We start from the raw sequence: 12,198 nt of genomic DNA on the forward strand, positions 1-12,198 counted from the left end.
ACAACACGACCAATATCAGAAGTAAGAGAAACTCTACAAGTAAGACTGGAGAACAAATAACAGATATATGTTTGATATTGTCCAAAAAGTCTAAAGATATCAGCTCTACAAGTACTTCTAGGAATATCTTTAAACAAAGGGTTATAAAGTCTTTGAATATAAGTAACAAGATATGGTGAAGCAGCAAAACTAAAAGGTAAACAACCTAAAACAATCATTTTAGCTAATTCTTCCCGATCTTTCAATATATCGTATTTACCCATTAAACCGCCAGTGCCCGGGTTAAGTTTTTGTTGCCCACCTTCCTCATCAACACCCCATGCAATAGGGTGATTATCTACCATGTGCCTACGAAGTTGACCCGTTCCCCCTGCCTTACCTCCGATCTCATGTTTATAAACTTCCTTACAAATTTGACATCTTACATAAGTTTTATCTTCTTCTAGTCTTTCAAAAAGATTCCAACACGTACTTCTTATTCTTCGATTCCTCTTAATAGGGAGGGGAGGCCTATCTATATTACCACGACCTCCACCTCTAGTATTTTGAGTTTGACTAGCATTACCAGGTGTAGCTTGTGGTGTTTCAAGATTATCAGGTGATTGAATATCATCTAAATTATCATCTATACCATAATTTTCTTGAAGTTGCTCATAGTCTACATTTAAATTTTCAGGTAAACTTTCAGAAATATGTGTAAAGCTACTAGAAGAACCAACACCACCTCTTGATTTTTTAGAAGTTTTACTCTTACTACTACCACCCTTACTAATACACGCCTTTTTGGTTGCTCTAAATATATCCATTATGCAAATTAAATTATGAAATTAAATTAATAATTCTAAATAATAAAATAAAAATGTATACCAAAGAAGAGAAAGAGATGGAACGAGTGTACCGGTATTCCGGATGCCACACTAAATTTGATATCAAACTTCAGTTGATAGACTGTTACTTGATATTTGATGATATTGAATATTGATACCACACTTCACTTGAATACTTGATATTTGATAATTATAATTTTGTAGTGACTAAAGTAAATATTTGATGAAACTTGAAATAATAAGTAATTGAGAATTTAAAAGCAATAAGCAATATTATCAAGAGAGAATTGAGAGAGAATTAGAGTAGTAAGAGAGCAAATTGTGAGAAAAAATGAAGAAGAAGAGGGGCTATTTATAATTTTTAAAAGGTTAAAATTGTAATTTATCAATTATTGGGGGGGGGGGAGGGGGAGGAGGGGGACTATTTTCTTAAGGGGGCAGGCCGAAGTGGTTATTTTTGCAAAAGAGGCTGTTGCCCAATGGTCATTTTTGAATTAGACCGTTGGCAACAGTCAAAAAATTAAAAACCAAATATATATTTTACAACGGTAATCGGGCTGGACCGGGTTGTAGCCCGGTAAAAATCCAGTAAAGGGTAACCGGGTTCCGGGGCACCGATTACCAAAATATGTTCGTTTTCGCCCGACTCCCCCCCTCCCCTCCCCAACCCTCCCCAACCCGTCCCACCCCCAGCGTACCGGGCTAACCCGGGCTGAACCGGGTCAAATCGTGCCGTGATTGGGCTAGCCCGGCCCGATTAACAGGCTTAGATAAGTTAAACTAAAAATGACCTCATCCTATGTCACTTATACCAGGTCCAAATAAGGTAAGAAAGACATAAGTACCCCTAATGGATCTAACTACTATGCCCACAATGGAATCTTATAACCCAAGTTTCCAATCATTGGCAAGCAGGGCCTAGGTCCACATGCTTGCATCCAAGTCATCAAGGGGGTGCACATGTGCGCCTATCACCATCCGCGTAGGCATGGCCTTCCTCGCATTCACCATCCATGTCTCCATGCTCATCTAAGATCTCTACCCTCAATACATTGTATGCCTTAAGGGCCTTTCACCATTGTCTTCCAATGCTTCCAAGATATCTCAATGCTTGGTGAAGAGGTGTAAATCCCTTAGTTCCTTGTCTTGAGATTTTGTGAATGACCTAGATGCCATTGGTATTTTTTGGGGTATATCACTAGTAAGGGTGGTGGCAGTAGCGCCGATAGACCACATGTGGCCCAAGTTACTAAGAATCAGAGAAGAAGAAGTAGGTATTGATTTTTTTTTTGTAAAACGGAAAGTACCAATAGGATTAAATATAGTATTTGTGGAGATAATTTTAAACATATGACTGGTTAGCATTGGGGGAACCGGTAAATTTAGTAGACTGATCACGCCCAACTAGGCCTAATAAAAGGACTAGCGGCCGTTGTAAATATAATAAGGTTTTAGAGTACGGAGTTGAATCCCAACTGGAATTAACCTATCAATCATAATTTTATTTATTACAAGAATTCGAGCAAATTAAAATTTTAAAATATTCAAATAATAATTTTTGATTATTTAACTAAATAATAATTTGAGCAAATCAGTAAAATTATCAACTAATTATGCAAAGAGTGGTAGACAAGATTAAGGAAATCTTGAGTTATGATTTATCCAATTGTAGGAATCGTACTCTCTATGTTAACTAAAATCTTGCCTAGTTATACTCTGGTAATTGTGAGCATTTTACTTGTGCAATTACTATAATTTACTAAATCTATTCTCTCAAACTACTCTAGTTATCAATTTTTCGTTGCTCCCTCTGACCACGTCAAAGCTTCATTATTTCTAAACCTACTTTTAAACCCACTGTATTGATCTCTCATATACCTAGGAATGACGTTATTCAATAACAACCTAAATATACCTTTTTTTTCTCAAGCAACACATAATAGTATGCACTGTTAGTTAAGAGACCCAAAATCTATTATAGGTCGTGATGGCGTCTAACACCGCTGTCAGGCAAGCCAACAATAATTAATTAACTTAATTACTCATTTTAGTATTTGAAATCATAATTTCCTTCAATTTAGTAATAAAAGATGGACTTTACAGAGTAAATAAAAATATTTTCACAGTTTCAACACCAAACAGCCCATAATCACCCCAAAATCCGATGTCACAAGTGCATGAGCATCAACTAGGAAGTAAAATAAAATACAACATCTGTCCGGAATACAAATTGGACAGGAAAAATATAAATATTCTGAAAGAGACTCTGCTGGCTGCGAGTCGTAATATGGAATGCAGCTCACCTAAGTCCCCGCATTTAACCACGCCTCTGCTCTCACGAGGCCATTAGATATATATGTACCTACACAAAAATATACAGCAAGTGTAGTATGAGTACATAAATTAACGTGTACCCAGTAAGTATCCAGTCTAACCTTGAAAAAGTAGTGACGAGGGGTTGACTCCGACACTTACTATGGGCTAAAAATAAAATGCCAATCTTATATTTAAGCATGGAATACATAACATAGCTGAAAATTCAATAGCCGAAAATAATCAACAATTATTTTTACTAATAGAACTTCCCAAATTCATTTTCATCATTTAACAATTTATATCTCAAGCCAATAAAGCATCGTCAATTATTATTAGCTCCAAAGAGTTATCATGCGCAAGTCATGCTGAGGTCTTACGGCCTGATCCAACATATAAATATAAACTGTGTACTGCCGAGGGTCGAACGACACGAATCAATATATAAATATAAACTGTGCACTGCCGAGGGTCGAACATCACGAGCCATCGATACATCTATTAACCTGCCGAGGCGAACGACCCGCTCCCATGAGAGTAGTGGGAATTTACCCTGCTCGCGGAATACATTTACGACACGGTTGCACATAGATTTCTTAAGTTATTTTAATATTCTTAAATTATTTTTCAATAATATGAAATTCAATGAAAACTTTCAAGTCTCAAAATCCTCAATTTCAACTTTTTTCAAGGCATTGAATAAGCATACTCGATCTCAATTCTTTTCAAGGCAATTAATAAATATAATCAAATAACGGTATCAACAAGGCATGGTGTAAACCTAAAACTACCCGGACATAGGCATAACTAGTAGCTACGTACGGACTCTCGTCACCTCATGCGTACGTAGCCTCCCACCCCCACAAATGGAAGCACATATTATTTCGATTCACATATGGGGTTAATTCCTTCTTACAAGGTTAGAAAAGAGACTTACCTCACTTCGAAGTTCCATAACCGGCTCCAAAGCTTTACCAACAACTCAAACCGATGCCCATCACTCCAAAACTAGTTAATAAATGTGCAAATCCATAAATATATATACCCTAATACTCATATAATTCAATTTACAGTAATTTTCAACTCCGCTCGAAAAGCAGATAAAAATCACCCTCGGGACCACATGCCCGGATTCCGAAAGTTTTCGAAGATAAAATTTACCCATGACACTACGAACTCTAATATATAATTTATTCTCAATTCCATGCCCAAATTCGTGGTCAAAATCCAAAAAATATACATTTCTAAGTTTTTCTTCAAAATCCCAAATTCCTACCAATTTCCATGTTTAAATCCATAGATAAACCAAATACTTAACTTGCAATAGGTGGGAATCACTTACCTCATGAAGGATGATAAAATGGCACTCAAAAATTGCCCCCAAGGCGGGCTCCAACGAGAGAAAAGAGGTAAAATGAGCCAAAACCCGATTTGGCTAACTTATGTATACTTCCCAGGCGACCTTCGCACCTGCGCTCACTGGATCGCTTCTGCGGTTCCGTAGGTGCGGCAAAATATTCTGCTTCTGCGGAAGTCCCCCAGTTGCCCAGCCCATTTCTGCGCTAAAATCCCTGCAGGTGTGCATCCGCTTCTGCGGCAAATCGTCTGCACCTGTGGACATAGTCCCCCATTCCCTTTTTGCTTTTGCGGCTCCGCACCTGCGGCCAAAACCTCGCAGGTGTGGTTACACCAGATGACAGCAGCTCCAGTATTCCTCCAAGCCCAAACTCGATCCGTTTACCATTCAGAATCCACCTGAGGCCCTCAGGACCTCAACCAATTATACCAACACGTCTTAAAACACAATATGAACTTAATCGAGCCTTTAACTCATATCAAACAACGCTAAAAACACGAATCACCCTCCCATTCAAACTTAATGAACTTTAAAACTTCAAACTTTTACAATCGATGCCGAAACCTACCAAATCACGTCTGATTGACCTCAAATTTTGCACACAAGTAATGTTTGACATTACGGACCTACTCCCGCTTCTGGAATCTGAATCCGACCCCGATATCAAAAAGTCCACTCCCGGTCAAACTTCTCAAAATTATCCAAATTTCTAACTTTTGCCAAATGACCCCAAAATGACCTACATACCTCCAAATCCACTTCGAGATGCGCTCCTAAGGCAAGAATCATCATACAGAGATATTCCCAGACTCAGAATCCCAAACGGACATCGATAACATTGAAATGCACTTCAACCCAAATTCATGAAATTCTTCTAAATGCCAACTTTCCACAATAGGCGCGGAAACCCTCCCGATTCATCGAAAATCCGATCCGGACATACGCCCAAGTCCAAAATTATCATACAAACCTATTGGAACCTTTGAATCCCGATTCCGAGGTCGTTTACTCAAAAATCAACCCTTATCCAACTCCTCCAACTTAAAGCTTCTGAAATTAAAATTTTCATTTTAAATCAACTCCGAACTTCCCGAAATCCAATTCCGACCACATGTAATAGTCATAATACCTGAAGTGAAGCTACTCATTACCTCATACTGCCGAACGATGCACTAGGACTCAAAACGACCGGTCGGGTCGTTACATTCTCTCCCACTTAAACATACGTTCGTCCTCGAACGTGCTAAGAACTGCTCTGGAGTTGTCTGAAATTACTGTTTAACACCTCGTGCACCTACCTGTGCTACCACAACTCAGTTGAGCACATTAGCTCAAGAAAATCTGAAGATCTGTCACGACCCAAATTATCCCTCTGTAAGGTGTCGTGATGGCACCTAGTCTTTATGACTAGGTAAACCTAATATTGCGAAAAATATAAAGAAAACACAACATTTTAAAGATAAACAGCATATTATGAATAGCCAAGAGAAGCACCACTCGGCATATATAAATAATTTTCCAAGACCCGGAATATCACTAAGTCACAAGCTGCTATAATCTATGTAGCTCTATACAAAAGTCTGAAGGTAATAAAGAAAGTCTCTAGGCGAGGGAGTAGAAGGGGACTCCGAAGATCTGCGGGCGCAAGCAGTGGTACCTTGAAGTCTCCTAAAATCAGCAGCACGTACTAACCCCGAGGCTGATAGCTCGCACCTGGATCTGCACACGAAAACATGTGCAGGGAAGGGCATGAGTATACCACAATGGTACCCAGTAAGTGCCAAGCTAAACCTCGGTCGAGTAGTGACGAGGTCAAGTCAAGGCCCTGCCAGAGTAGATATAATAAATTAAACAGTAAAAGATATAAGTAACATTTATGGTGACACAGTTAAAAAGATTTTCGAAAATTTAACAGTTAAGAGAGCCCTCGGCTCAAAATAAGGTAAACACAGTGGGAAATCTCCGGGGATGCCGTCCCGTAGTTCCGAATAAATATGCAGTACATGGGGGATCTCCCGGAATACGTACGCAGTCCCAAAGTAAATATGCAGTGCTGGGGGATCTCTCGAAATACGTCCGTTGTCCCAAAGTCAATATGCAGTGCTGGGGGATCTCCCGGAATACGTTCGTAGTCCCAAAGTAAATATGCAGTGCTGGGGGATCTCCCTGATTACGTTCGTAGTCGCAATTTAAATATGCAACGCAATATGAAATGACAGGTATGGCATCAAGTTATACAGTTAATACTGAACACATATGAGAAAAATAGGGATTTAACTAAGCATGGCGCACAGAATGTCAAATAGGCAGTTAAAACACGTAAGCATTCTTTTCTAGTCTAAACTACACAATTAAACATATTAGTACAATTTAATAGGAGAAGCAATTTATGATTTAAAACGAATAAACAAGATTTTTGCAATAATACCCCGTGTACGTACTCGTCACCTCACGTACACGACGCCCACACACCAAGTAATATCAAGATATCCTATGGGGGGAAGTTCCCAACACAAGGTTAGGAAAGCCACTTACCTCGAACCGCTCAAATCAACTCGATATCACGTTCTTGCCACGAGTATCCGACTCCAAATGGCCCGAATCTATTCAAAACAGAACAATACCATCAATACGCGCTAATGGAATGAATCCCATAAGAAAAACTACAAAATTAGGCCAAAACCCGAAATTGGCTCAAACCCGCCCCCACGTCTCGAAACCCGACAAAATTCACTAAACTAGAAATCTCATTCACTCACGAGTCTAACCATATCAAATTTACTAAAATCCGACACCAAATGGTCCTCCAATCCACAATTCAAACTTCCAAATCCCTAGCCTCCAACTTCCAATTTCCACCTTAAATACAAATTAACTAGGTGGGAAACTACATGGCAAGGCAAGATTATTGACAAAAATAAGCACAAGGAACTTACCCGAGTTTGCAAAGCCAAAAATGATAAAAATTGCAAAGCCCTTCGGTTTTAATCACTGCCCAGGTATTTCCGCACCTGTGGAACCTGGGCTCGCACCTGCACGTGCGCTTGTGCGGAAAACGTGCGCATCTGCACAATTCACTTGCCCCACTCTGCCTTTGCACCTGCGACGAAAGGGCCGCACCTGCGCGTGTGTGCCTGTGGACATCCCTTACGCTTTTGCACATCTTGCGCATTTGCGAACAGCCTTGTGCATTTGCGGGCTTCGCAGATGCGGAACTTACTCGTACCTGCGACCCCAGGCCAACTCTCGACTTCTCGCATCTACGCTTCCATCTCCGCATGTGCGAGTCTGCTGATGCGCACAAATTCTTCGCACCTGCGGAGACTGCCAAGTCCAGCTCTTTTTGCACCTGTGCCTCCATCTTCGCATGTGCGGCTCGCGCACCTGCAGTCTCTTTCTTCCCGTTAAGCAAATGCACCAGAACAAGCAAATGCACCAGATTTTACCTAAGTCCAAATTTCTTCCCGTTAAGCATCTGAAACACACCCGAGGACCCCGGGACCTCAACTAAACATACCAACCACTCCTAAAATACCCTACGAACTTAGTCGAGCCTTTAAACCAAGTCGAACAACACCAAAATCATGAACTAAACACGGATTCAAGCCTAAGAATTTAAAATTTTCCAAATTCTACAAACGATGCCGAACCACATCAAATCTAGTCTGAATGACCTCAAATTTTATACACAGGTCACAAATGACACTACGAACCTACAACCACTTTTGGAATTCCATTCCGAGCTCGATATCAAAATTTTCACTATCGGCCGAAATCAACGAAAAACTAACTTTCTCCAATTCAAGTCTAAATCTACTACAGCCCTCCAAAACACATTCCGGACGCGCTCCTAACCCCAAAATCACTCAACAAAGCTAACGGAGTCGACGAAATTCCATTCCGGATCCGTCTTTATATAGTTCCGACTACGGTCCAAACCCTATGGTTTAAACTCACAACTAGGGACTAAGTGTCCCAAAACTCCCCGAATTCCATAACCAAACACTTCGGCAAATCCCAAAAGCAGAAACAAATATGGGGAAAGTAGATATTAGGGGATCGGGGATCTAATTCTCAAAATGACCGGCCGAGTCATTACATCCTCCCCCACTTAAAACAATCGTTCGTCCTCGAACGAGTATAAAGACATACCTAAAACTATGAAAAGATGAGGGTACTGGATGCGCATATCCTGCTCGGTCTCCCAAGTAGCCTCCTCGACCAGCTGACCTCTCCACTGGACCTTTACTGAAGAAATATTCTTTGACCTGAGCTTTCTGACCTGCCTATCCAAAATGTCTACTGGCTCCTCAATATAAGATAGATCTTTGTCCAGCTGGACTGAGCTAAAATCTAATACACGAGTCGGATCACCGTGATACTTCCAAAGCATAGACACGCGGAATATCGGGTGAACTCCTGCTAGGCTGGGAGGCAAGGCAAGCTCATAAGCAACCTCCCCAACTCGCCGCAATATCTCAAAAGGACTGATGAACCTCGGGCTCAGCTTTCCCTTCTTCCCGAGCCTCATGACACCCTTCACATGCGACACCCAAAGCAAGACCCGCTCACCAACCATAAATGCCAAATCACGAACCTTCCGGTCCGCATAACTCTTCTGCCTGGACTGGGCTGTGCGAAGTCTCTCCTGAATCACCTTCACCTTATCCAGGGCATCCTGGACCAAATCCGTACCCAACAATCAGGCCTTGCCCCGCTCAAACAATCCCACTGGGGACCGGCACTGCCTATCGTACAAAGCCTCATATAGTGTCATCTGAATGCTGGACTGATAACTGTTGTTGTAAGCAAACTCTGCAAGTGGCAAGTATTGGTCCCATGACCCTCCGAACTCCATCACATAGGCACAAAGCATATCCTCAAGAATCTGAATCGTGCGCTCGGACTGCCCGTCCGTCTAAGGGTGAAAGGCTGTGCTCAACTCCACCCTAGTACCCAACTCCTGCTGTACGGCTCTCCAAAATCGGGATGTGAACTGTGTACCTCTGTCTGAAATGATGGATACTGGAATACCATGAAGGTAGACAATCTCTCTGATATAAATCTCAGCCAATCTCTCTTAAGAGTATGTAGTCAACACTGGAATGAAATGGGCTGACTTGGTCAGCCGATCCACGATCACCCAAATAGCATCAAACTTTCTCAAAGTCTGAGGAAGTCCAACCACAAAGTCCATGGTGATCTGCTCCCACTTCCACTCTGGGATCTCTAACCTCTGAAGTAATCCACCCGGTCTCTGATGCTCATATTTAACCTGCTGACAGTTGAGACACTTGGCCACAAACCCAACTATATCCTTTTTCATTCTTCTCCACCAATAGTGCTGCCTCAAGTCCTGGTACATCTTCGCGGCACCCGGATGAATGCAGTACCGCGAGCTATGGGCCTTCTCAAGAATCAACTCCCGAAGCCCATATACATTGGACACACAGATCCGGCCCTGCATCTTCATCACACCGTCATCACCAATAGTCACATCTCTAGCATCACCTCACCGAACCCTGTCCTGAAGAACTAGAAGATGAGGATCATCATACTGGCGCTCCCTGATACAATCATAAAGAGAAGACCGAGCAACCACACAAGCTAATACCCGGCTAGGCTCTGAAATATCCAATCTCACGAACTGGCTGGCTAAGGCCTGAACATCCAAGGCTAAGGGCCTCTCAGTTGCCGAAAGGTATGCTAAACTCCCCAAACTTTCTGCCCGGCGACTCAAGGCATCAGCCACTATATTGGCCTTCCCCGGGTGGTAAAATATAGTGATATCATAGTATTTAAGTATCTCCAACCACCTCCGCTGATGCAAATTAAGGTCCTTCTGCCTGGACAAGTACTGCAAACTCCAGTGATCAGTGTAAATTTCACAGGGAACATTGTACAAATAATGATGCCAGATCTTCAGGGCGTGAACAATATCTGCTAACTCGAGATCATGAACTGGATAATACTTCTCATGCACCTTCAACTGTCTAGACGCGTAGGCAATCACCCTACCATCCTGCATCAGTACCGCTCCAAGGCCAATCCTCGAGGCATCACAATAAACAGTGTAGGACCCCAAACTTGTAGGCAATACTGATACTGGGGCTGTAGTCAAAGCTGTCTTGAGCTTCTGAAATCTCTCCTCACACTCCTCGGTCCACCTGAACGGAGTACCCTTCTGGGTCAGCCTGGTCATAGGTGCTGCAATGGATAAAAATCCCCCCACAAAGCGACGATAATACCCCCGCCAAACCAAGGAAACTACGGATCTCCGTAGCTGATGATGGTCTAGGCCAACTCTGCACTGCCTCCACCTTCTTCGGATCTACCTTGATCCCATCACAAGACACTATGTGGCCCAAGAATGCCACTGAATCACGCCAGAATTCACACTTAGAAAATTTTGCATACAATTTCTTCTCCCTCAAAGTTTGAAGCACGGTCCTCAAGTGCTGCTCATGATCTTCCCGAGACCGGAAATATACCAGGATGTCATCAATAAACACAATGACGAAGGAATCAAGATAAGGCCGGAATACACTGTGCATCAAATGCATAAAGGTTGCTCGGGCTTTGGTCAGCCCAAATGACATGACAAGAAACTCATAGTGACCATATCTAGTCCTGGAAGCAGTCTTCGGGATATCCGGCTCCCGAATCTTCAACTGATGATAGCTAGAACGCAAGTCAATCTTGGAAAACACCTTGGCACCCTGTAACAGGTCAAATAAGTCATCAATACGAAGCAATGGATACCTGTTCTTCACTGTAACCTTGTTCAAATGCCGATAATCAATACACATACGCATAGAACCATCCTTCTTCTTCACAAATAAGAAAGGAGCACCCCAAGGTGACACACTAGGCCGAATGAAGCCCTTATCAAGCAACTCCTGCAACTGCTCCTTCAACTTTATTAATTCAGGAGGAGCCATACGATATGGAGGAATAGAGATGGGCTGAGTGCTCGGCAACAAATCAATGCCAAAATCAATATCTCTATCTGGCGGCATGCCCGGAAGATCAGTTGGAAACATATATGGGAAGTCCCTCACTACTGGAACTAACTCAACTGTAGGGGTATCAATAATGACATCTCTCACATAGGCCAAATACGCATCTCACCCCTTCTCAACCATTCGCTGAGCCTTAAGAAATGAAATGACCCTACGGGGAGTATACTCTAAGGTACCTCTCCACTCTAATCTCAGCAAGCCTGGCATAGCTAGCATCACGGTCTTAGTGTGACAATCAAGAATAGCATAATAAGGCGACAACCAGTCCATGCCTAAGATAATATCAAAATCTACCATACTGAGTAATAACAAATCGGCTTTGGTCTCAAAACCACTAAGAGCAATCAAACATGACCGATATACGCGGTCCATAATGAGAGAATCTCCCACAGGAGTAGATACATAAATAGGGGAACTCAAAGAATCCTGAGATATCCCCAAATGTGGAGCAAAATAAGAAGACACATATGAATACGTAGAGCCTGGGTCAAATAATACTGATGCATTCCTATGACAGACAGGGACGATAACTATGATGACTGAATTTGAAGCAACGGACTCTGAACGGGCTGGAAGGGCATAGTACCTGGCCTGGCCTCCCCCTCTAGGGTGACCTCGACCTCCCCGATCTCCACCTCGAGCTGGCTGAGGAGGTGGGGTGGCAGCTGGTGCTGGAAGA

This window comes from Nicotiana tabacum, chromosome 2, assembly GCF_000715075.1.
Source record: "Nicotiana tabacum cultivar K326 chromosome 2, ASM71507v2, whole genome shotgun sequence".
In the NCBI taxonomy this organism is placed as follows: domain Eukaryota; kingdom Viridiplantae; phylum Streptophyta; class Magnoliopsida; order Solanales; family Solanaceae; genus Nicotiana; species Nicotiana tabacum.